Below are 25,572 nucleotides of genomic sequence, written 5' to 3'. Positions count from 1 at the left end.
TTAAAGCTTGTTAGGATTTCTAATGCTCATCTAAAATTTCAATGACAGCACAACACATCTTTGTATATAATAGATATATAAAGATGTTAGGCAACCTAAGGGACCTTTCAAGGATGCACCTTCAAGGGCATTTTTTGAAAATAAATGTTTTAAAATATTTTTTAAAAAATATATGCATATGTGCATTTCCTGATAATCAGGAGGGTTGATTTTGGCACAGGGGAGGTTTTTGGCAACTGGAAGGACCCCAAAGTGTGTGCCTAGGGCAAATATGGGATGAGAGGGCAAAAGGATGTGAAGACAAGGGGAGAGAAACAAAGAGACAGACACACAATAAGGGAGGCAGAGTCATACATGGGTTGACAGAGGGTGAGAGGTACACATACAAAACAAAACCATCTCTCTTGGAAGGTGAAGTGCTCAAGACAAGTGCTCAAGCCCCTCATAAGTCACCGGCTTCCTATTTATAAAGTCTAATTCCAGAGCCTCTGAGAATATTTAGAACATTCCAGTTCACCTCCATTGTTTCTTGAATACAGTATGTAACATGTTACATAAATGAACAGACAGCGAAACTGTGTGCTACACCTACCTGTAGAAGCCATGGCTGGGCACTGGTCCCGTGTTGCCAGGTCCATACACCACCTGTCTTCTGACGTGAAAGTTTCGACAAAATGCTTGACCACTTGTCCCTCTGTCATGGGAGGTTGCTCATCATCTGACATGTCGCTCTGTAGCTGGACCGGTTCTGAAAAGAATCAGATATGTAATTGACTGAGGAAAAAGTCAAAAGCATACATCAGACACAAGATTTTCTAACTATTGTCCGGCTCAATGCATCTCGTCCAAATTCTTGCCTTTGAATTCGGCCAGTCTGCCACTCTTGAGAGCCACTAACAATTTGCTGATATTGGCTAGTTGGAGGGTACCTTCTGGGCAGTAATACTGCTGGTGCACTCTGATGTCGTGCCCAAGGAAGTCTGTCAACTGATCCAGTTCTATATTGTTTAGGTTGAGGACCTTTCAGAGAGTGGTGAAGGGCTTTTGAAGCTTTGTGGAAAGCAGTGTGTGAGGATGCTTGGCCCCAAACTGTCGGGCAAACAGTCGTATGCAATCGGAGCCTCTGAAGTGTGACAAAGAAGCTGGACTAGCATGTAGACATTTTGGCTATCCACTCCACATTCGTCACGCTCCTCTGCGAGAAGTTCCATTGCAGCTTGCACGGCTGGTGTCTGCAGGATGAGGAATTTTCTCCCTCATTTTCCTTGGATTTCAATGTGAGTGAAGTGCCAGCAGAGCTTCCTCTCAACCTCGTAAAGCTCTAGGGACACATCTTTGTTGAGATCCAAAATATCTTTTGAGGAGAAGGTAGTCAGCAACATTTTTGAAACCTAGTCTTCCCTTCTTCGATTGAACAAGTTCACCTGTGCCAGGGTGACTATTGCAGGCAGTGTCTAATGGTTAACCGAAGGCTAGGTGGCTAGACAACTTTGGTAGGCTTGCTGCTTCTCATTGAGGTAGAAGTGTATCTTTTTCACATCTTCCAAGAAAGGTAAGAGCTGAGGCTTGTTCCACTTGGACTCCTGAAGAGTTTTTGAAGGCAGCCGATGAGATCAACTTGTTGCAGCTCGCCTCATATATTTTCCTGAAATTTTGTGTGTTTTCAAGCACAGCAGTATAGCCCTCCATCATGGCTTGGCACTCCACAATGCTTGCTATCTTTTGCAGGCCATGCCCAAGCTTGAGTGCCAACGAGGGCCTCTTATATGTACCTGTCTCCTCATCCTAGCCAGCTACCAGCTTCACAGCATCTACTATGTGCTGAAAGTTTGATGGGGTGGTAAAGTCTTTCATCCTCTCCAAAGAGGTAGCTCTTCTGGCCTGTAGCAGTAGCCTGCCCATTTCTCTAAGCTTCTGATGGATGTACTTGTGCCTGCCAATATCTGACTCGACCCGTTTGAAGAGATGCTGCTCCATCTGCATGATACATTGCTAATTTTGTCACTGCATGTAAGACTTCATCCTGGGTCATGTCACTCAAGAGCTTCCAAAAGCCACCACTGATATTAGGTGGAACAGGCTGAGCAAAGGCGCACAATGACTGAACTCTGTTTTTGCCAGGTGTGTGCATTTTGTCTCTTCGGTTTAGCTTACATCTTTTCATGTGCCACCACAGGTATTTCTCTGCAAACAAGCCCTGGCAGGCTACACAGTGTATGAAGCCCTTGGCATCCATCTCTTTGTCTAGAAGTTTGCCTTAGCGTTATGTGCAAAGTTGTCCCTATTGTGAAGATGTGCCAATTGCATGCACCTTTCTTTCAAGTGCTTCGGGAATTTCATGGCTCAGGTTACTTCAGTCTCATTACGGTGAACATGCTCCATGTGCAGGGCAATTTTTAAGAAGGGCTTCTCACAGTACAGTACTGCTTTTTGTTATATACCTTGGAACCATCACTGTTTCTTTATAGCGTTTGGACAGACACTGTTTCGTCTGTGACCCTCTGTGTTTAAAACACAGCTGCCATCTCTAGGTACCTGAACTTTGCTTCGCTGGTGGCCAATGGGGGATCACCGCTGGTGTCTGAACCACTCTTTTCTGAAGTGTCAGGGGCATACTCATCTCCACTGCTCTCTGGGCTATAGTCGGAGCCATCGGTGGGCTCTGTCATGCTCCATTGTCTCCACTTTACGTTCAGCAGCAGATAGATGCGACTGTGTCTTGACCTGTTTGGGGTATAAAGCAACGGAAGGCTGCAGTCACTTCTTCTTCCTGCTCCTGCTATATATGTGGATGGTCTGCTAACCTCTGGCGGTGGGATGCACACACCACATTGGACACACGCACACTTTTGGTCCGACAAATATGACTTGCGGGGGCATGCCATATTTTTATGCTGAGCATATCAGCAAGGTCCCCTGCATTGATTAGCCTTGGGAAACTTTGTGGGGACCTCAATTTTTGTCCCCATTACGAATCAGGTGCCCACATTGTTGGTGTGTAAACAGGTCAATGTCCCCACAAGCATATGAATGTCGCACACACACGGAGAACGATTGTTAAAGGATCACATAAAAAAACCTACCTCTATTGGAAGGATGAGAAGGTTTCATGTACACATCACCCAAGTAGAGACGGTGCTGGGTCTCTCTTTGCTAAGTGGCTGCATGCTGCCTTCTCAATGGAATAGTGGTTAATAGAGTGGAGGAAGGGGGTTCCACCACGGCCACGGCCTGTTAGCAGACCGGGCCATGCACTGCAGTCCCCCTATTTTTTTTTAAGCAATAAAAAAAACTCCTTCTACAGGAGGCTGGCATCGAGAACTGGTGATTTGAACACAGGAGGCGTTTCTGGACAACTGGAAGTCCCCCCTAAGAGCACGTCTCTCATCCTTGGTCTTGACAAATGGAATCATTTCCTCTTTGTTCAAGTTCACCAGCAAAAAAAGTGTGATTTATTAAAGCGCAAAACTCTGTTGCAGTGCAAATGGTGATTTGCAATTTTTGCATGAATGTGCCTGTTTATAAAGGGAAGCTTATGTATTTGCATGTCAAGGAGACAACATCTGCATGGGTTAAAAAATTTGATGTTAGAAGATGGGCAGATCTGAGCCATTACACTATATACTTCATATTCTGCTGACATGCAAAAACAAGATTTCTAGTGGATTGTCCTTCCCACATTTGGATAAAGAGGTCTGTGTTCCCAATTTAAGTGCAGATGGAGTGGTTACAGTAGCAAGCACTTTCTGCACATATGTTCAGAATTGTCATTTGATTGGTACAGTCTTGTATAAATCTTCTATAATTCTATAAGGCTGTTCTCTAGTTCCTAAGTAGAGTGTAACAACAAGATTAAGATCACATGAATTCATCACTTTTAAATTTGGGGATTTTATTTTATTTACATTAAAACATGATTGGATTTCTAAAATCAAACAACAAGAGATGAAATGTGTAGTCCTGCACTAATATACTAAAAGTAATAAACACAAAAAGTGCTTCAATAAAGTCATCAATAGCTATTTATATAGCGCCACTAATTCCGTAGCGCTGTACAGAGAACTCACTCACATCTGTCCCTGCCCCATTGGAGCTTACAGCCTAAATTCCCTAACATACACACACAGAGCAAGAGAGACTAAGGGCAATTTAAAAGCATCCAATGAACTTATTAGTATATTTTTGGAGTGTAGGAGGAAACCAAAGCACCTGAAGGAAACCCACGCAAACACGGGGAGAACATACAACCATATATGGTCAGGAATCAAACTCATAACCACAATACTGTGAGGCAGAAGTGCTAAACACTAAGCCACCGTGCCGTCCAAGGTCTCAAATTATCGTATAGAACCAATGTCTCTTTTTCTTCTAATCCGTTATTGATGTAAAATCCTCCATATTGATATGAAATAAAAAGAGAGAAGAACATATATAGTGCATTAACCTTTAAAATAAACACATAACTGAACTCCACTGGAATATGTGAGGAAGTTATAAGTATATTGTTTATTGTCAAGATTGAGCATTGTTAAATTTTCCCTTGCATTTATATCTAGAGCTTTTAGGAATTTGTATTCTAATAACAGCTACTACTTACTTCCCGTGTGTAATTGAATGACTTTAAAGGTTTGTTTTTTAAAAGCAGGACCACCCTGGTTTCACAGGTGCAGTTGCAAAACCTGGTATGGGGGCATGATCCTTCTTATGTGCAATGCTGATATAAAGTTGCATTTGCACAAAATTAACTGTTATTTGTTCCCACATTTTCTTGCTGTTCGTAAATGATCTTTAAAGTGCAAATGGAAGTGGTATTCAAATTCTGACAATTATGCATTTCCACAACTTAATTATTGTTCAAGACAGCAATTTAAATGCAATAGACATTATTATGGAGAAATGTCTGATTCCTAAAACCTACAATGATTGGCTGGATCATCCAACAGCTCTATAATAAGGCTTATAAGACTTTCCACTAACAAATTCACTAGAAATAATTAAAATTAATTACAACGGACATTAAAAGTCATTGGTAAGACAGACAATGCATCATTTTTACGCAGGGACTGGAAAATTAAAACAAATCTTTTATGTGGGATAATGATCTGTAATACAAGATATATAATAGACATCTAACATATTCCTAAACAATTTATGTCTTTGCTTTAAAGTAAATCAGGAAGCATTATTATAGCCATATGGTAATTAGGAGCTACCAAATTACACGGCAGTCCTTCCTGAAGTAGCAGACGCTCTCCAACACAAGTGATGTGATTAAAAAAAAATATACAGAGGCATAAACATAAAATGAGATTTATAACTCAGATAGCAGTGAAATATAAACTAAAGCAGAATATTTCTTTAATGTTTAACACACATATAAAGCTGAAATGCTACACTGATAAAATAATACAGGGATAGTCTAAGAGTTGTCCACTGATACATTAAAGGAATCATTAAAGTGTGATCCCCCTTACACACAAACCAAAGCATATTGTCCCAAAAATGCTAGTTTTAAAAACAGTTGTAGCACCCAAAATGTCCACTAGGGGGACTCTTACATTCAAAGCATTTAGTTATTGCACAATGCAGTTTGTAGACTATACTAGACAGGATTCAAATATATCAAACTTGTGCATATACTACATGTTTCCTGGTATGTATCAGAAGTGTATAGTGAAATTATACCTCTGGAAAAAAACTTATAAAACATAAATATTTTGATAAAAGATAAGCATGGTGACTTAGTGTTTATCTGTTGGGTCATGGGTTCGATTCCCGACTATGGCCTTATCTGTGTAGAGTTTGTATGTTCTCCCCGAGCTTGCGTGGGGTTCCTCCCACACTCCAAAAACATACTGGTAGGTTAATTGACTGCTATCAAATTGGCCTTAGTCTGTCTGTGTTTATGTATGTTAGGGAATTTAGCTCCAATGGGGCAGGAACTGATGTGAGTGAGTTCTCTGTACAGCGCTGCAGATTTAGTGGTGCTATATAAATAGATGGTGATGAATTTGGAAATACTGCTTTATTTATGCTCATTTCCATCTTAAATTAATCATGAGATTGAAGGGAAAATATTTTTGTGCATATAAACTTTTATTACACTGCGTAAGGTGCATCTAGAAATACTTACCAGCATAACTGCAGCTGGAAGGTAGAAAATGTGTTCCAATCTCAGACACCTTTATTTATTTATTTATGTATTTATTTAGGGGGGGGGGGGGGTCTCTGTGTCCTACTGCAAAACAGGGAACATAAACCTATACATGTACCATCTCCACCTCTATCTTATTGAAATATTTACATCCTATAAAATGAAATCTCATTAATGTGGGTGCATCATGGGCCAGGATAATGGGAAAGGAAGCAGAGTGAGCATAACATGCTGGGTAGCAAAGAAGGGGATGGCTCTGGGAGAGTCAGGGTGCAATGGATATACAGTGCTTTGTGACATCACTCTGAGAATATTTTCGGGTGCGCAGTCAGGAAGTAGCCTAAGGTCAATGGCTGCAGAGAAGGAATGCTAAGGTAGTATAAAGGAGCTAGTTGTATTTTTGCAAAGTATATAAAACAGCTGGCACATTATTTGCAGTTATTTTGTGTGTGTAAAGGATTTTTTCCTGCAGCCGGAGATGGCCTTTAAATAATCTAATTGATTGTGTTGGCTCCTGAAAAAAAATAGAAAAGTGTTTAACTTTTAGCACAAGTGGAAAAGCTTATGCAGTTCCAGGAAAATACTTCAGCAGTAACAAGAAGTAATGAATTTCAGTGCACTTGAGTCTGTCTGATGCTAGCTGAGCACCTAATGACATCACAAATCAAAGTCGGCTTCTTCTCTTCTACCGGAAAGAAAATTCCGATATCACATGTACTTTTTCTCACCTAATACATGTTAAGGTGAACTGTTATAAAGAGGATGTGTCTTGCTTTCTGCATCTTCCTCATTTTTGCCAAGTACATAATTTGTCAAAGGCAGATATCCCAGCATTTTTGTGTTGTGTCTTCTCCAGGGTAAATTTGGAAAAAAAACATGTTTGATAAATGATCCACTAATTCACTTTGACAACCTTGTTTTTGCTGTTGTAAAAAGTGCGCTTTAAAAAACCTTTTGCCTTTTGTTTTTATGTCTTATACCAAAATAAATAATGGAACTCTTACCTGATAAGAAGGAGCAATGCTTTAAAAAGTTTTCAAACTGTCTGACTATGGTACTTCAATAGGAAACTAGATGTTTTCAAAACAAACAATAGGGAACAATGGATAAATGACTACATCTATAATCAGTTAAATATTAACATTTTGTTCTACCTTTCTTTGACTCATTTCATCATACAATGTTCATTTTATACACTTCAACTTAATTAACCTTGGCTGAATTAAAAATGAATTTTAGGAAAGACATCTTTAACACTAATTAATAAATTCAGTCCGGCAATTGGATAACTAGTGATTAGGGAAAAACAGAGCCTATTTCTCCTGTGAAGTGGGTCATGATGATAGGAATGTCAGCCTAAAGGGTAACTCCGACTAATTTATTATATTATATTGCACTTGAATTTAACAACAGATAAGCTGTGTGAATACAATTGTATCTAATGCACACGTTTATCTGCCTGGGCATTATAATAATTTGAATCTTGAATTCCCCTTTAAGATGGAGTATTCAGGATTTATTTAGAATTCTATAGAAAAGACGGAGTTCCTTTGATTTAGGCAAACAAACCCCTCTATCACCACAGGAGGATCTATTTATAACTCTTTATGTAAGTGTGGGATAGCAAGAGCCACCTGATCACGCCGCACAAGAAAAAGGTATATAAAGGCGCTTTTCTGCAAAAGTGCAAAAAGGTTGTCATGGAAAGTATAGGAAGGGACTCCAACAGCTCTGGGGCTGTAGGACATAGAGTTATTGTGTGAAGAAAAAGGGGCAGGTTGGGCTGGGTGGGCAGTGGGTCTTCTGCCCCCCGGACTGGTCCCATAGTGGGCTACCTTGGGCTGGGTCACCTGCATTTTTTTCCTTTTGTTAAATATGATTTTTTGTTAAGGCCTCATAAGGCCTTTGTTCAGCCATTTTATTGTAACTTGTATAGAAATATTATTTGCTAGAAGAGATTATTCATTTTTCTGTTAACTTGCAGTTTTGCAATATGTGAGCCTATGGCCTTGAAGTTGAACTAATAGAGAACACCTGAAGAATGTAACCAGTTATGAAAACAATAATGAGCTTCATATCCAGCTGGTAGTATGGGAGCTGTATCCATGGTGTTGCACATAGCATATCTCCAACTCCCCTTGAGATAAGAAATAATAGGCTCATCTGTCCTTAGAAGGGGGAGAAAAGTAAACACCTCAAGAATATGTGAGAAAGTTAATCAGTAGCGCTTCTCATAAACTAGTGGTATAAACTATTGTGTGCATATGACGTAGGATTCATTTATTCAGTAGCCTATAAAAACCTGTATCTTTGTATCAATAAACTAGAGAATATTCCTTGTATACAGAACTTGGTCTGTGTCAATTCTCTCCAGCTGATTGAAGCGCTTCCAGATATACTTGACACCACAGGCTGACTTGGGTCAGAATTTTAGATCTAACAACTTGGAGGTCGCCACAGAGATTCGCTGTCCAGCAGGCTACAAGACAGACAACGGAGGTTTCCCAGCACATTGAACCCCAACATCCGCGGTCAGTAGATTTCTACTCGTTGGTCTTCCTAGTCTGGGTCACCTCATGTCTGTCTGAGGCACCTGACACGCGAATTTGTGAGTCTCAAGTATCATCTGATTAATATAATACAGTATTAACCCAATTTGTTTACTGTAATTGTATTGTTGATTAGATTTTTGAAAGATGATTGAATTTTGAGTGCATGTGTTTGTACCTATGTATGATGTATAAAGCATAAAAGTCACATAAGACATTGATCAAAGAAGCATGTAATGGAATAGAGGGATTTAGAGAGTTATTGTTTTGAACATTGAGTGAACATTTTAGACACCATCCCCAGAGGTATATCAAAGAAGGGAGATTCTGTAATCTGCCCAAATTGTGTAAGAGAGATTTCCAAAAGACCTTCGTCCCAGATACTGTCAAAGAAGCTATTTAGCACGGACATCCAGTACAAGGAGTCCACAGAACGGGACGTCCAGTGCAAGGACAACCCACAGAAACTAGATAAGAGTCCCGATTTGGACTCAACAGAATACTGTCAATACGAGTAATATAGATAGTAAACAAATGACAGCAGCTCCCTCATAGATATGATGCACAAAGACTAAAGGAAATGGGGGAGTAGAAGGTCTGCAGGGAATTTTTCAAGAAAGCGGGGATAGCCAAAGATATGTGTGGATGGAGAAACAAAGGTGTTGCAAGTGGTAATGTGACAAGAACAAAGGGGTATTGAGATCAAACCCCAAGAGATTGTTTGAGGTGGCACAGGAAAGTTAAGAGATCTGAAAAGTCGAAATATATGTGGATATGCTAAATGCATTGGAAGCTGAATAATGAATCAAGTAGGTTGTATATTATAAATGTATGTTTGATCCTGTGCAGCTGAATAAGTGAAATGTGCCCCTCCCTTATTCTGTGTAAATGATTTCAGTGTGTTGAGATAAGAAGCACACTGTTTTTTGTTTTTTGACAATGTATGTAAAATTGAAAAAATGTGTCCGGAGTGCTGATTGATGATAACATGTTGAAGCTAACTTGTATTTAGTGTAATGCTGGGACTTGTAGTTCCACAGCAGTAGGCTGGAAGATGTCAGTTAAGTTTTCTTTCTCTGTATGTGAGTTTTGTCTCCGTCTTACTGCGTGTGAGAGAGATCCGTGATAATTCACATTGTTTGTTCTCTGTCTTAGTGCTCTATAAGGGAGATGTTTGATTTACTTTAAATCACAATGTTTGTCTGTCTTGTCCGTTTTTTACAAGAGACATGTTTCAAGGTTGAAAAAGTTGTACATTCATTGCTTAATGATAAGCTTTTAAAAAGATACAAAAGAAGTTTTAAAATGTTTGGTCCGATTGCACGGACAAGATTGTAAATAATGTACATTATCACTATAAGTACTAGTGTCAGAACAAAGCTGGCTGGGATCCAACAAGCCGTTTCTGTATTTGAACAAAATAATTTTGTTTCTGAAGTTCAGAAATATAGCTTTCTCTTTAATGAAGTTGAGAATTGTGGGAGTGAGCTTACATGCTGTTTTTATCTGTGTTAAAATGGCGCTGATGAATGTTCTCAGAAATCAGGAGGGTTTGTTATGCCTTTAAAGAAATGTTACGAGATAAAATGTCGTCTGTGAGCGAGACTTAAGTGAATATATTTTTACTTTGAACACGAAAATCACAGAATCTAGAAATATGTGTGAATATTTGGTCACGGGAGAGAGATTTTGTTGAGAAAATGTTGAATGATTTACAGACACAATGTATTGTGTCTAACGAGAGTACTCTGATTTATGAGACAGTGCTGCTTTTAAAATGGTTGAATACTTGGAACCAAGATTCCAGATTGAATGTTTCTAAACCCGGAAATTTAATTAGTGTCATTTAAAAGGGCTGTACTAAGAGATGATAAGAAAGGAGTGGCTTTGAACACTCGCCCAGGTCTCGTCCCTTTGACATTCTCTATTTGTGAAATTAGGGACTGCCCCTTTGAGGAAATCAAGGCATGGAACGCATAGCGTCACAGTTAAGCTTTTAGCAGCTGTTCACTGGTTACCTGATAACAGTATACACGCATGTTACAGTTACAGTAATTCCTAGTAAATAAATGTTAATCTCTATGCAAAAGTTTTTTTTATTCACAGGTCTCAAGCTGCAAAGACCCATTAGGCAATCCAGATTGCATTGATTTAACTTCCAATGCACCATCTTTGCACCACAACAAACATAAGTATAAACTAATGAAGGATTTAAATAACGTAAACTCCTCTGAGTAATGATTACCTTGTTTTGGAAAGAGATATTAGAGTTTATGTGCTATTCGCATAGCAAATGCATGAACTAGGTGGTTTTTCTGTATGTGCAGAAAGCAAAAGGTTTTTATTTGTATCCTCATTACAGTTTTGAGTAAATCAGTGTTTGTAAAGACATTTACTGCCCTTATTTACTGTGCTATAATTGTCATATACTGTAAATAATTCTTTTTATTGTGGGTATGGTAATGCATTGATGGGAATTCTATATTTTTACAGAAATGAAAAAGATTTAAGACTTTAAGAGCAATTGTATGTGCTCCTGCATTAGCACTTCTGGATCATAGCAAGCCATTTATACTCTCCTCTGAGCAGAACCAAATGTTTAACCAATTTTAAGCTGAAATAACTTCAGCGCCAGCACTGGCTTTGCCAGATTATGACAAGCCTTTCACATTATTTTGTTATGAAGTCAGTGCACATGTACAAGGAGTACTGACACAAATACATGGTCGCAAGCTAAGGTCACTTGCATACTACTCTGCTTTAGTGCTTGAAAAGAGTATAGATATTGTGCTAGGACACCCAGTTACCTTAACGGTATCGTACGTTGTGACAGAAACCAAGCACAAGCAAAACATTTGTTACCGGCCAGATTTACTAAGTATGAAGATATACAGCACAAAGGACATTCCCTCCTATTGTGAAATGAGTGACATATAACACTTGCCGAGCGCACTGTGTATTTTCTTCCTCCCTTTCCTTTTTTATTAGAAGAAAAAAAAAAAAAAAAGGAAGCACAAGAGGCCCCAGAGCCTCTCATGTTCACAGATATATGTTAAGACCTTCAGACAAGGGGAATCTGAGTAAACTGTATTTTAAGTTTTTTAAAGGTCCAAGGGAGACCAGAGAGGGGAGTTCATTGATATTAGCAGGAGGAATATAGATTGCACGTTATTTTCCTTTGCTGTGCGCTGTAGATGTGTACTAGACTAGAAAGGAAAGCCAAGTTTGGAAGAACCAGACTCAGGCCCATAGTAATGTATAGATCATTATACATAATTAGAAAATTCTAATATGAAAGTTTAACCCAACCAAATAAAGAAAAGAGCAACCCATGACTACAGGGGTTTACACCCAATGCAGGAATGTGTTTGTGAGTATTGTGGCCCAACACATTATTATATACACTAATAGAACTGATGATGTGGCTTATTAACAGGTTATTTAAGCTAAGTGTTTCTCTTCCAGAAGAATTAAAGTTACCACATCTGTCTTAACCGTTGTACTGTACACTCCATCTAATGAGTGTAAACTTTGTGGAACTCAGAAACCAAGAACCTTGTCCTTGGATTCCACATGCTCCTTACTGAAGCCTATCCTAATGAAGTAGCACTGCTTACTCCCAGTAACGTTACACTTAAGCAGTGCACAATGTTGAATCCTGCTGCCTTATTGCAGCAAGTTTCAAAAGATGGGAGAAGTACCTGTATATATTGGGGTTACCCTAGGGATTTGGGGGAATTCCATTCCAGCTTGAACAGAAAGAAAGGAAAAAAAAAAAAATGCAAACAAAATTTTTCTGAACATGATTGCATAGAACTAATGAAACAAGAATCTCTGGTTTTATCTCACATTAAAGATAAACCATTACCAGATGCAGACATCACTCTTTTTGTAGATGGTTCACACTATCACATAGATCCTGTCCCGTATACAGGGTGTGCTGTAACCACACACACAGAAATAGTGATTCAACAGACTCTACCGAGTCACATGTCAGCACAAGAAGCTGAACTAAAGGCCCTGACACTTGCATGCATATATGCAAAAGGACAAAGAGTAAATATTTACACTGATTCAAGTTATGCATTTGTAATTGCGCATGATTATGGCCCTGTATGGAAAAGTAGGGACCTTATGGGTTCAGCAAGCAAACCAGTCAATATGATGAACATACCAGGGCATTGTTCACTGCATTTCAGCTGTCCTCCAAACAGTGATGAAGATGAAGACACACACAGAGATACTACCCCCGAAGCTAAGTGAAATAGACCAGGCCGCACGAGAAGCCGCCATAGCCCCAGTACCCCAAGGGGAGTCTATTTACATGGTGACCCCCTGACCCCTGTTTGACCAGAGCACACTCCAACTTATGGAAAGACAAGCAACAGAAAATAAGAAAAAGACTTGGGCAATACATGGAGCACTAGAAGTGCAAGGAGTGGTGTAAAGGTCAGCGTTTGTGTCTGCCAAAAGTAGTTTATCCCATTATGGCCAATATAGCACACGAGAAAGTGCATCTGGGAAAAGATGCTATGGTTGTACTCACTAGCAGCTTATGGATAGTACCAGGGTTCGCCCAAGCAGCACAGTCGTTAGTGGCAGAATGCCTAGTCTGTGCACAAAGTAACCCGAGTAAGTCTGTCCTATGGAAAAGCACACCCCAGACATAATATCCCTATAAGAGGATACAGATAGACTTTATAACTTCCCAAATGCTCGGGCTTTGAGAATGTGCTTGTCTGTGTCAACTTCTTTAGTCACTGGCTGGAGACATGGCTGTATAGAAAAGCAAATGCTAAAGCATTAGCCAAGAAAATTGCGAATGAGGTAATCTGATGATATGGTGTACCAGAGGTCATTGTAAGTGACAGAGGGATACACTTTACGGGGCAAGGATTCCAGAAACTATCACACCCCCTACAGATCCCAAAGTTCAGGATGTATGGAGCGCCTTAATGGTACACTGAAATTGAAAATGCAGAAAATAATGGCTGAAACAGGTCTGCCATGGATCTCATGTTTACCTGCACTCAGTAAAAAATACTGCTAGGAAAGACACAGGTTTAACACCATATGAGATATTGTTTGGCACAGCAAACAGAACAGGCTGTTATTTTCCATAGCAACTACACCATGTATATAGTGATTTGTTGAATTATGTTGCCTTATTATAGAAACAACTAACTGAAATACATGGTCAAATATTCTCCTCCATTGCAAACCCTAATTTTGATACAGGTACCCATAAACTGCACCCTGGGGGGCTGGGTGGTCGTGAGAAAGCACATCAGGAGAAGTCTTGAACCCAGATACAAGGGTCCTTATCAAGTCCTGTTGACGACTCCCATGGCAGTGAAAGTACAGGAAAGAGACACCTGGATTCACGCATAACACTGCAAAGTCTTCAAATCAGGGGAGTCTTGTTCTGATAAATAGAAATGACTGTCTCATTGTATTGATATGTCTTGCCAGAATAATTGTGACTGAAGTAGGGATTAAGGCCTCCCTAACCCAGTATGAAACAGACAGTTAAGTGACATATTGCCTATGCCACTGTGAGAAACATATGGGAAGGAGTGCTCAACAATTTGCACTCATAGTAGAGTAAACTCTGAAAATGTCTTTGTGCAGATGCATAACCTCATTGGTAAAGTTGTCAGTAATGATTCATGTTGGATATTGGAAATATTGGCATTAGTAGCAAATGGTTTAGCAATCCTGTTGATCGTATAGGTGATAATGAAACTAAATATATGGCTGATTAAGAAGTTACTGACACTTGATTGTTGTCTCTCCAAAAAGGGAACCACTGAAAATCCCGAACCTCTGATGATCACAGAAATTACTTCTGAAACCTGACCAGACTATGAGTGTCATGAATTATTTGGACTAGCAAAGCCAAAGAACTGCAGAGTTTGCAACAAGAAACTACTAAAGATTGAACAAAGGACATGCAAGGCCTGCAGAACTACTATAGACTCATTAACTACCTACTAAGAAACCATCTTTTAAGAAACCATCTTCTAAGAAACCATCTTTTCTAGACATGGACATTTGCCAAAATGCATCTCATCATAAATCAAGTTAGGACAGGGAGGATCACAGGCTTATTAGTGGGGGATGAGTTGACAGATTCCTAAGGGGACCAACTCTATGCATGTGGCCTCCTACATGTGTATAAGTACCTGCTTATTAAGAATGTGGTTCTATAGATAGGATTAGGTAGGTAGGAGGAGAAAGGGTCGAAAATTGAATAAAAGATGGGAAATGTTAAATATGATTTTTTGTTAAGGCCTCATAAGGCCTTTGTTCAGCCATTTTATTGTAACTTGTATAGAAATATTATTTGCTAGAAGAGATTATTCATTTTTCTGTTAACTTGCAGTTTTGCAATATGTGAGCCTATGGCCTTGAAGTTGAACTAATAGAGAACACCTGAAGAATGTAACCAGTTATGAAAACAATAATGAGCTTCATATCCAGCTGGTAGTATGGGAGCTGTATCCATGGTGTTGCACATAGCATATCTCCAACTCCCCTTGAGATAAGAAATAATAGGCTCATCTGTCCTTAGAAGGGGGAGAAAAGTAAACACCTCAAGAATATGTGAGAAAGTTAATCAGTAGCGCTTCTCATAAACTAGTGGTATAAACTATTGTGTGCATATGACGTAGGATTCATTTATTCAGTAGCCTATAAAAACCTGTATCTTTGTATCAATAAACTAGAGAATATTCCTTGTATACAGAACTTGGTCTGTGTCAATTCTCTCCAGCTGATTGAAGCGCTTCCAGATATACTTGACACCACAGGCTGACTTGGGTCAGAATTTTAGATCTAACACTTTAAAATGTCCTAACAGGCTGCTGAGTTGAGTTTTGCTTCCTGGGCTAAAATTTGCCAGCCCCCCTGTCTGTGTGTCCTCCACCAAAACAGGCACCAACTTCCCGAATGTTCCTTCTCCATCTCTTTGTTTAATTGAAATAATCTTAAATAAACTTGCTCTGAAAATCTTGTGTTTTGCTTGTGCATGCTAAAGTAGGCACACATGTGCCCAAACCACACAATGAGCATCCCAACTGCCCAACTCTTCCCATTTGACAGTGTCATGTTTTTTCATACACCCCAATCTTGGCATTTGCTCTATGGTTTGGAACTTTGGCAGAGTCAAAATTGAACTTTAATATGTCAACGTATGTAAATTACCATAGACCAATTATTATCAGTTATCAAGGTGGACAGTAGGATCTGAGTAATAGCGGTCTCCTAGGTAACAGATGTTTTGCTTTGTGTATTCACACAAATGGCATTACTAGGGATATCACAGCAAGTCTAAAAGGTAAATAACTGTGAATACACATGTTTTATTTGACTCATACCCAGTATTGCCAGCCTTTGAAAATATATTTTAACTGACAAGTTTGTAAAGATGTAATGACATCCATCATATCACTGCTGTATTACAGAGTAGTTCATTTCAGTGACAACATGCTATTGTACACTATATATTTTTTTTCAACTTAACTGTTCCAAGTTATTCATAGTGAAAATGATCAGAAGTTTATCAACGGATATTATGGATTTGCCACATGATCCTCACCCATGGTGTAGCATTTACTACTATACAGCCTGTAAATGCTCTGTTTTATTTATACAATATGACAATGTATACACACATACAGCAGGAGTATTTAGAGGACAAGGACATTCTGAAACTGACAATAATGAATTCAAAGACTTACTCAAGCTCCTGCTATAGAGTTGTATAGTTGTGTCAGCTATTATCCTGTGCTGTTCCTGCATGAAATCACAGCTGCACAACACTAAGTGTATTATTTTATTAATAGATTACTAAGCATCGTTTGGAAATGAAAAATAAATAGTAGAGTAACAGTATAAACAGGCAATATATACAGACATTTTAAGAAGTGGTCATTTCCCCTTGGAATCTATTGTTGGCTGTAATTAGGCATCTGGGACTTATGACTGTGATTTGAAGTGTCTACCCTGGCAACAGGAAAAACATAATGTGTACATTATAAAAGGTTTTCTACATTGTCTTTTTCTGAGATTAACACAACGTTAATATAACAAAAGCCTAAAAATATGTATACCGATGTCATATTTTTATTGTTAATTGTATATTTTTTCCTGATCAACTAAACTTCGATTTACTTTGAATTGCTGTTAATAAATTTACTGTTTATTTATTGGGCTATAGACATGATATGATGAAGGTGAAGGAACTTTTAAAATGTATAATGTAAAGGACAGTGTGGGTAATATTGGGGATCTTTACTCCATAGTTCATATATAAAAATGAAATAAACATGGTGGCACTCATTGCTATGTAGCTCTTAAGTCACACTTAACTTTAGTAAAAATCTTAGAAATTTGTACCCAAGCAAACATTTTTCCATTTTTTTCTTATGCTCAATGCCTTTAATCCCATATATGGAGAATTCAAGTTAATCTGTTATTTTTTTTTACAGAAGGTAATTTAAAATGTAATATTGGCTGGAGATCAGTCACTTAATATTAAATCCTATATCTTACATCTGATATGTCATCTGCATGATCCACCTGGTCTCCTAAAATTAATATCCTGAACTACCTAGTTATTGTTTTTATATTTTAATAAAACGGAATACATTTGCGATAAAAAATATGTAAAATACAGGAAAATACAACAGACAACCCTTCCAACATAACAGCTGCTATGGGACTGGGTTTTTAGCGGTCACCCTCCAATTCAAAAATGAGAAACAAATGTAAAGGATATGTAAGGAACAGGCTTAAGAGCTCCAGTGGGGTGAGTTATTCCAATCTGCGGGGTCCTTGGCATGGAGCCCCCAAGTTCTGTTAGTTAATCAAGGTTAATTGGACACTAAACTAAATTTGAGGTATGAGCAAGTAAGATTACACAAACTGAAATACAATATTTCTACTTGCCTGTGCTCCAGCAATACCCAAATTTAACAGATCCCCTAATGTTTGTAATGGTTGGCATATCTTTCTGTATCACACCACAGATTGGCATTAATAACTGTATAATCGACAATGAGTCCAGGGTCGGACTGGCCCGTCAGGGGACCAGGCTATCCCCAAGTAGGCCCCAACCCTGATCGCTCCCCTCTTCGTTGGTGGGGGGAGCGGGAAACTTTAAAAAAAAAAAAAGAATACTCACGTGACTGCCGCGCTCCCCGATTCCTCTCTGCTCCATTCGCATTGAATGTCAGGCGTGACGTCATCACGCCTGATGTTTAGTGAGGAGCGCCACAGAGAAGAGTCGGGAAAAAGACAGAAGACAGAAGAGAAGAAGAGAAGAAAGAAGCTGATAGAAAAGGTAAGTGAAGGAACAGAAGCAAGGGGGAAGCAGAGTGAAGGGTGGCCAAAGCAGCATAGCAGAGTGTGAAGGGGGGGCAAAGCATCATGGCACAGGATGAAGGGGAGCAAAAGCCTCATGGCACAGGTTGATGGGGAGCAAAAGCAGTATGGAATAGGGTGATGAAGGGGGTTCAGGAGAATGGGGGGGCAAAAGAAGCATAGAGGGCACAGTGGGATCATAAGGAGGCACAGCATGGTGATGAAGGGGCACAGTAATGTGTGTGTGATAACACAGCGGGCTTGTGGCTAATGTAATGTGTGTGTGGTAGGTGGTGGCTAAATAATGGGTGCTATTTTGTTTGTAGGGTGAAGGTGGGGCAATTTAATTTTATAGTGGGGACTATTAATTTAAGATGGGGTAGTTTGGGGGCTATTAATTGAATGTGGGGCTGAGTTTGAGGAGCATGAGGTCTATTTATTAAATGTGAATATTAATTATTTAATGGCAGTAACGGTTGCAGGAAATAGGTATATTTATTATACGCAAATGTGATTAATTTATTGCAGGGGCTGTCTGGAGGGAGGGAAATAGGTTTTTTTAAATGGGAATTCTATTACTTTAATGTTGGGACTAGAGGAAGGCTGGTTGGAATGTTCTAAATGTACCCATTATTTTTTCCAAATAGGCCCCCCAACAATCCAGGATCCAGACAAGCCGCAAAATTAAGAAACTAGCAGCCACAGGTGGTGAAAGTGACAAAAACAGATAGGACAGTCTGTCAAATGTTCTGAGTCTAGTGCAGGTTTGGCTAACCTGTGGCACTCCAGGCATTGTGAAACTACAAATCCCAGCATAGCCTTCCAGCAATAAGCTGCTATATATTGGCAATGCATGCTGGGGCTTGTCGTTTCACAACACCTGGAGTGCCACAGGTTAGCCAAGCCTGGTCTAGTGGGACAAACCTGATTTCTGGTTACTTTTCTGCCCAATCTAAGGTGCAGGTCAAGACTATGTTCTCTTTATATACATACTGCATTTTTTATATATTACACTATGGTGCTAGCTGTCCTTCGTGGGCTGACCCCTGCCCCTCTAGTGTCTGGTCTCGCCTCTATGATGGCTGGCCACACTCCCTCTGGTGGGCACCTAGCCTTGCAGTCCCCCCGGTGGGCCTTTCATGTCGAAACTGAATGAGTCCATTCTTGGCCTGCGATCTGTACAAGTGTTAGGGCTGATTAAGGGGCATTGTGTCTTTTTAAATAAATGCTTGTTTACGAACTGAGAAAAATGTGCACCCAAGTGCACCTATCTGTCCATCAATCTCATTTTTTAGGTGCATGCTCATATTCTAGTCCTATTGGAACTGCCCCTGACAATATATATACACTAATGTAAGTTATATGTTATTTGCTGCACTTTAACTATATATGATCTCAGTGCTGACTGATTTGGGGTTGTGTTTTTTCATTTGCCAAAACAGGGAAGCCAGTGGTACAATGACCTGCACGGTTAGTGATACTAGCATAGCCGCTTAGTAGAAAGGGTTGTGTGTGGTTAAAGTCTGCAGGTTTGTAGGTTGTAGTTAATAAGAGGATCGGCTCTAAATGATGATGCCTAGTTAAAAGTAAAAGCAGTAAAAGTAAATAAAAATGGCAAACACCCCTTCTACATATTTATTATTTGTTAAGAGCATATGTATGTTCACATGGAATACATAAATTGTAGTAATCTGAGGCTCTGGTAGAACACTAAATCTGACAGGAAATAAGTACTATAAGGTGACTGTTATAAGGATGGGTGGTAGCTGTGGCACTGGTCGGCCACCTAAGCTGACAGGACACCTAGTACCTTGGTAATATAACCAAGACTGTGTAAAAATGGTTAGAAACATGTGTTTTATGAATAGCCAGTAAGCTAAGACACCAGTAAGAGAAAATGTACATTTATGCAACCAGCACATTTTCACTATTGTATTATTACTTAGAAACTATAAAGGAATAAGTTACTTATATGTAAATAGATTAGAGTAATCTGTAGCCAATAGTGCTGGATAAACTAACTTTAAAACAAGAGAAGAAACTGATTTATAAAGTGTTGGCAAAAATTTTGTCAAAAAGCTAAATATTTGAAAAAACTGCTCAGCTGTAAATAAAGACTTGTTGTCAAAAAATTGCTGTCAAAGTTATTCGGTGTCAAAAGTAAGACACAAGTCTAACATGATTTATTGGCAAATCAATCAAGCCACCTGTAAATGCTCATGGTGGAAAGAGTGAAAATGTCACTTCATATCTTATAACCTCTTTAGAACACCGCCCTTCATTCATCTTAACCATTACATTTTTGTCATAAAATACTGATCACTTTAGGTTAATTTATGTATTAAATTACTCGTGAGACTGAGGGGCTGTAATGCCTGCGGGAAAAGACAACATGCACAGACCTTACCTTATCACGATGCAACCATTGAGGGATTCACGAAAGGGCTCCACAAATGGGTGGTGTATCACTTATTCCTCAACATCTGGCCATATTTAAATCCTCCGGTTCGTAAAAGCCGATAGGCAATCGCCTGCGCGGAGCAGGCACACAACACACAAAGACAAACAAGACAAGGATCAGAAACATCCGTTTTCTTGATCTCTCGCTTTGTGACTGCGGGGGCAAACCCCTCCCCACACTGCTGACTGGCCCTAATCTACATGTAGTGTAGTTCTAGTCCGTAGTCCATTCTAGTCTAGTTACAAGAATGCTTCAACCACTGCACTGGATCCATGTGTAACACTGCAGCTGACTACGTGTGGTGCACTAACCCTGATCATAATGCACTATGGAGTGGATAGGGAAGTACAGCACCAATTACAAGACAATGCAAACAATACAGATGCATCAACAACACAATCACAAAATACAATAGCAACCATCCCTGGCCTTCCTTTAATGGAGGTCTGACCACAGGGTGTATAAAAACACAGGGATAATTACAGGTCAAAGTGACCACTGCAAAATGGGTGCTGGGATTTTGGTGGCAGATGGAGACCACAATGGCTGGGATGGACCGGGCATAGTCTCACAAAACTCGGTCTGACCTACTATTTGCTGGCAGGCCTAGCTCCTAATTCGTTCCCTCAGGCCTAGTGCCTGAAAGTGATTTGGCCACAGGATAAGCCTGAATTAAATGTCCCCCTCTTCTTAGGCTCTGAGCCGAGTACAATGATGGACAGACTCTAAGCCTGAATAACTGTGCCCCAGGCTTCTGATGTTGTCAAAAATTGCAGGGCAGGCTATTAGTGGGAAAGTAATGTGCCCAGAAATAATATTTTTACAGGATAGGCTCTGAGCCTGTCCCACTGTGGCCTCAGATAAAAAATATAGTATACCATACAATTTAACTAATGGAGCCCCAGGACCTTGTGCCCGCCTAACTGGTGCACAGGCCTAGTGCCTGAAATTATGCCCACGGGCCTTGTGCCCACTATTGGTGACAGTAAGCAGGGTACAGAATGGTAAACATACTTACCAATGTTCTCCCGACCATTTCCTTCTACTCCAATTCTTCCAGCCAACGGCACCCCTTCTCATGTTCGACGTGGTACTTACGTGAAAAAGCTCTGATTTCTTCAGTCCCAGGCATCCTTTTTTTTTTCTTGCATTCATGAACCTTTTTCTTCTTGTCTTGATGCTCCTGCACCACTCTTCTGGTCTTCTGTCTTCAGCCTCCTGTAACTGTCTGACATTGCAGGGGGCAGGGCTTAGCGACATGGTGGACAGTAAATGGCTCAACGCAGCATCAAATTTAAATGGCTGACAGTGAGCAATGATTGGCTTGCCGTCCTGGCCATTGATTGGTTGACAGCGAATCTGTTATAATTTGCTGTCACAAATTCCAGGGAGTCAGACTTACTGGCGCTGGAGTGGAGGTCTGGTAAGTAGAATCTACTTTTTTTGACTCCTGGCCGGCTCCAGCGCTAATCTCTGTGTGGCTTCTCTTCTTCACCCCCTTCACAGACACTGCTCCAGGAACACACACTGCCCCAGGGCCATCAGCCCAGTCTTTATTAAATCTGTCACTTTTGTATATTGTCATGGTTTTATTACATTGGTGGAACTGTACAGATATGTCCAAAGCAATTGTCTTATTTGGAAAGTTGTTTCATTGCCTTTATTCTCCCCAGAAAAGGAGTTTCCATTATCACAGGGTCACCACTATCGCCGCTAATCTGCGCTGGAGAAAAGATTTGCCAGGTTTTTCAAGTGATAGCTTTCCCATATTTTGCTTGGAGAACCTATTTAATAAGGATCTCAGGCTGGCAAAACCAGGAGATAATCAATGAAGAAATGCTGTAATTATTGAATTTTTCTCACTGTGAGTTATATTAAAATATTTTATTTAAATACTTTTTTTTCCCCATTTTTAAAAAAATAGTATTTACTTATTTATTTTGCAACAAGAAGAACTGAAATCCCAAGGCTGGTCTTTCACTACTCATGCTTCCACCAGTTAATCAAGTAACACAAGCATATCCAAGGAGATTAGCCTGGCTAACTTGTAAGGTAAGTCTGACCGCTCCTGGCATCAACAGGCAGCTGAGTATCACTCAGTTGCCCAGGCAATATTTTATTAATACATTACATTAATTTTCTATCACTGTGTTAAGCAGCAATAGAAAATCAGCCTTATTGTTGCAAAATAATAAATGGGCCACTTTGTCTTTGGCCAAATATTACCTCATATGCTGGAATATTCAGAAAGTGCATTGTTCTCCTGGCAGCTCTCAGAATGCGATAGTTTTTCCATTTGAGTAATGACTGTTACAGCTTTGAACAACATAGTGAACCATTCCTATCAGTGATATCTCAGTAGATGTAATAACGGAACTGTGTGGACTTTTGTACAAAAAAGAAAACATTTCTAATGCGTTGAACAATTGCAGTCTCCTGACAGATGTGTTTAAACAGGACATGTCAGGTTTGTTAAAAATGATGTTCTTAGTGCAAAGATCTATGTATTTGCTAAAAAATCTGAAGTTCTCCTATGTTGCCTCCTCCTGGGAGATTGCATATCAGTACGTCCTCTGTACCTCGTTTAGAATCAGGAGCAAATTCAGCTAAAGGGTGTAAATTTGCACCAAGACAGACCATGTTGAAATACATTGGCTTCAAATGCATTTTCCCCCCCTTATAACTCTAAGGGCTAGATTTACTAAGCTGCGGGTTTGAAAAAGTGGGGATGTTGCCTATAGCAACCAATCAGATTCTAGCTGTCATTTTGTAAAAGGTACTAAATAAATGAAAGCTAGAATCTGATTGGTTGCTATAGGCAACATCCCCACTTTTTCAAACCCGCAGCTTAGTAAATCTAGCCCTAAATCTGTTAACAAGTGCCATGGTGCAAAACTGCACCTTCTAGCTGTATTTATACCCCTTAACCCTAAATGATGCCCTGTATATACAAATACGGTATGTCGGCTTCAAAGCCAAAGTCATGCTCACGTCCAGGTATCTCCCTTCTACAGTCCCTATTCTTTTTCCAGTCAGGGTAGTTGTGACATAAGAGAGAGCTCCACTGACCCACTATAACAAAGGAAAAGGAGGCCTCTACAGAAACAGGAATGACTTTGAAGCCATCATATTGCATTTGCATCTAGTTTGCACCAATTTAATATGTTGCTTCCAGGGTGAAGTGAGAACAGAGGGACTTCATTTTTTACCACATGCATAGTGTATAAGGCAACATGTAAGACATATTTTGTCACAAAACTGAAAGGTACACTTTAGAAAACAAGTAAAAACACATTTAAACATAAATGTAAAAGCCTGTGTATTACCGAGTTAAATAATATGTCTAAAATAATTGGTGGGGGGGCGGAGCTAGTGGTGAATGGAGATGGCCGCCTAAAATAACAGCTCTTGGGCCTGGGCTTCAAAAGTGGCACATGGTCTACTATACCAGCCATAAGCTATGCACATCAATACCAGCAATTACAGAACAAACGGCCATTGGGAAAATAAATTAAATAAAAGTTGCCTATGAAGCTTGTGTCATAAGCCCCCATACAGCCAACATGGGGATCTTCCACCCACATTCTCTTCTTCTTCTTCTTCTCCAGAGCTGTCACATGGCTTTAAGCTGGATCTGGGCCAACTGTTCTCTGAAGAAAACCCGGTAATGGAAAGAAGCCTGAAGACATTTCTTTAATACTTTCAGGATTAAAGGGCAGCATAAAATATTGTAATTGAAGTGAAAACAGAAATAGCTGAGCTGGGTGAGAGAACATTTCATACAGGAAACAAACAGTAGGAATTTGTACCAGCACACATTAACTTAATGGACATAAGCAATAGCATCAAAGTGAATACAGCATCTCCACAGTAAAATAACTGACATAGATCACTGTTCAATCATTTGTGGCTCAGAGGTATTACAAGTCAGAGAAATACAGAGGAGCTTCCTGCATACTTGCAGGATTTTCTTTATATATTTTTCCCAGGTCTGAACACCCTTGACCTGATTGTAGACAGGGCCCACCGACTTCCTAAACCTAAGTTTCACAAGATGTTGTTAAGACATGTCAAAAAACAGCAAATCCTCAAAGGTGCCAGAACCATAAACCAATTTTCTTGAACATTATAAATGTCTGAAATAATACTTGCTATGTTATTGATTCTTTAATGAAGCCTTCTATTTGTAAATAGGTGGATATTTATCTGTCTTGCATTATGTTGGGGATGTCCCAAAGCCTGAAATTTTGTGATTAGCTTGCAGTCTCCTAGGTAAAAGTAATGCTCAGCACAGAATCCACAATAGTGGCAAGGCCAGTATCGGCACAGCAAGCATTAATGACAAATCTATGCTTGATCATTTGAACTGTTCTTTATGAGTTGCTAGGGCAGCTATAATACAAATGTTAACTTTTTAGGGAAATTTAATACAGCTGTGCAAAATATCTTTTCTTCTGTATTGGTGAATTTGCGAGTAGTACCAAACGTCTTCAGATCCTAAAAATAGACTTTGCAGATATAGCAAAAAGTCACTCTTTCCACATTTGCAGGTGGCTATAGCTATACTAACACAAATAGTAATACTTATGTAGATCCTAAACCTGTTGCCAAATTGTACTTCTGAAGCTGCAAAGAACAAAGATGAGCATGATTGCACTTTCCATCACCTTATTAAGTAGGTTGGATTTTGTAAGTATTAATGCCTTAAGTGGTGTCTACCAGGATACAGAGTCTTGGGTTAGCAATTGTAGCTGTGCCAACCAGCAAAGAGTGCACCCAGGCTTAACCGAGTGCAGCTCCAACACCAAATCAACACTACACAGTATCCATTAAGTGTCCTTAAAAACAGAATGATTTTATTAACACCAAGTGGCTATATGTCTCTTACAAATGTACAAGTGGTTCACTGCACATACACCTGTTCACAACCCATTCAAAGAAAGCTCTATACTCATTCTTATCAGGATACAGATTTGGGTCACTTCTCTGGCGGCAACGTCAATGGAGTTTTCCAGTAATGTTCCAGTGAGTCCTCTTAACAT

At 39.5% G+C, this 25,572-nt stretch overlaps 1 long non-coding RNA gene across 1 annotated transcript; it reads left to right on the top strand.

Annotated features, from left to right (window-relative positions):
• Positions 1–8,025: 8,025 nt before the first annotated feature.
• Positions 8,026–14,743, top strand: LOC142151897 (uncharacterized). The gene is made up of 2 exons (XR_012691263.1): positions 8,026–11,441; positions 12,155–14,743. It is a non-coding gene; the product is annotated as an uncharacterized LOC142151897 (long non-coding RNA).
• The last annotated feature ends 10,829 nt before the right edge of the window (positions 14,744–25,572 follow it).

The sequence above is a fragment of the Mixophyes fleayi genome, chromosome 4 (assembly GCF_038048845.1).
Source record: "Mixophyes fleayi isolate aMixFle1 chromosome 4, aMixFle1.hap1, whole genome shotgun sequence".
NCBI classification, from domain to species: Eukaryota; Metazoa; Chordata; class Amphibia; order Anura; family Limnodynastidae; genus Mixophyes; species Mixophyes fleayi.
This window is presented reverse-complemented; position numbering and strand designations above follow the sequence as displayed.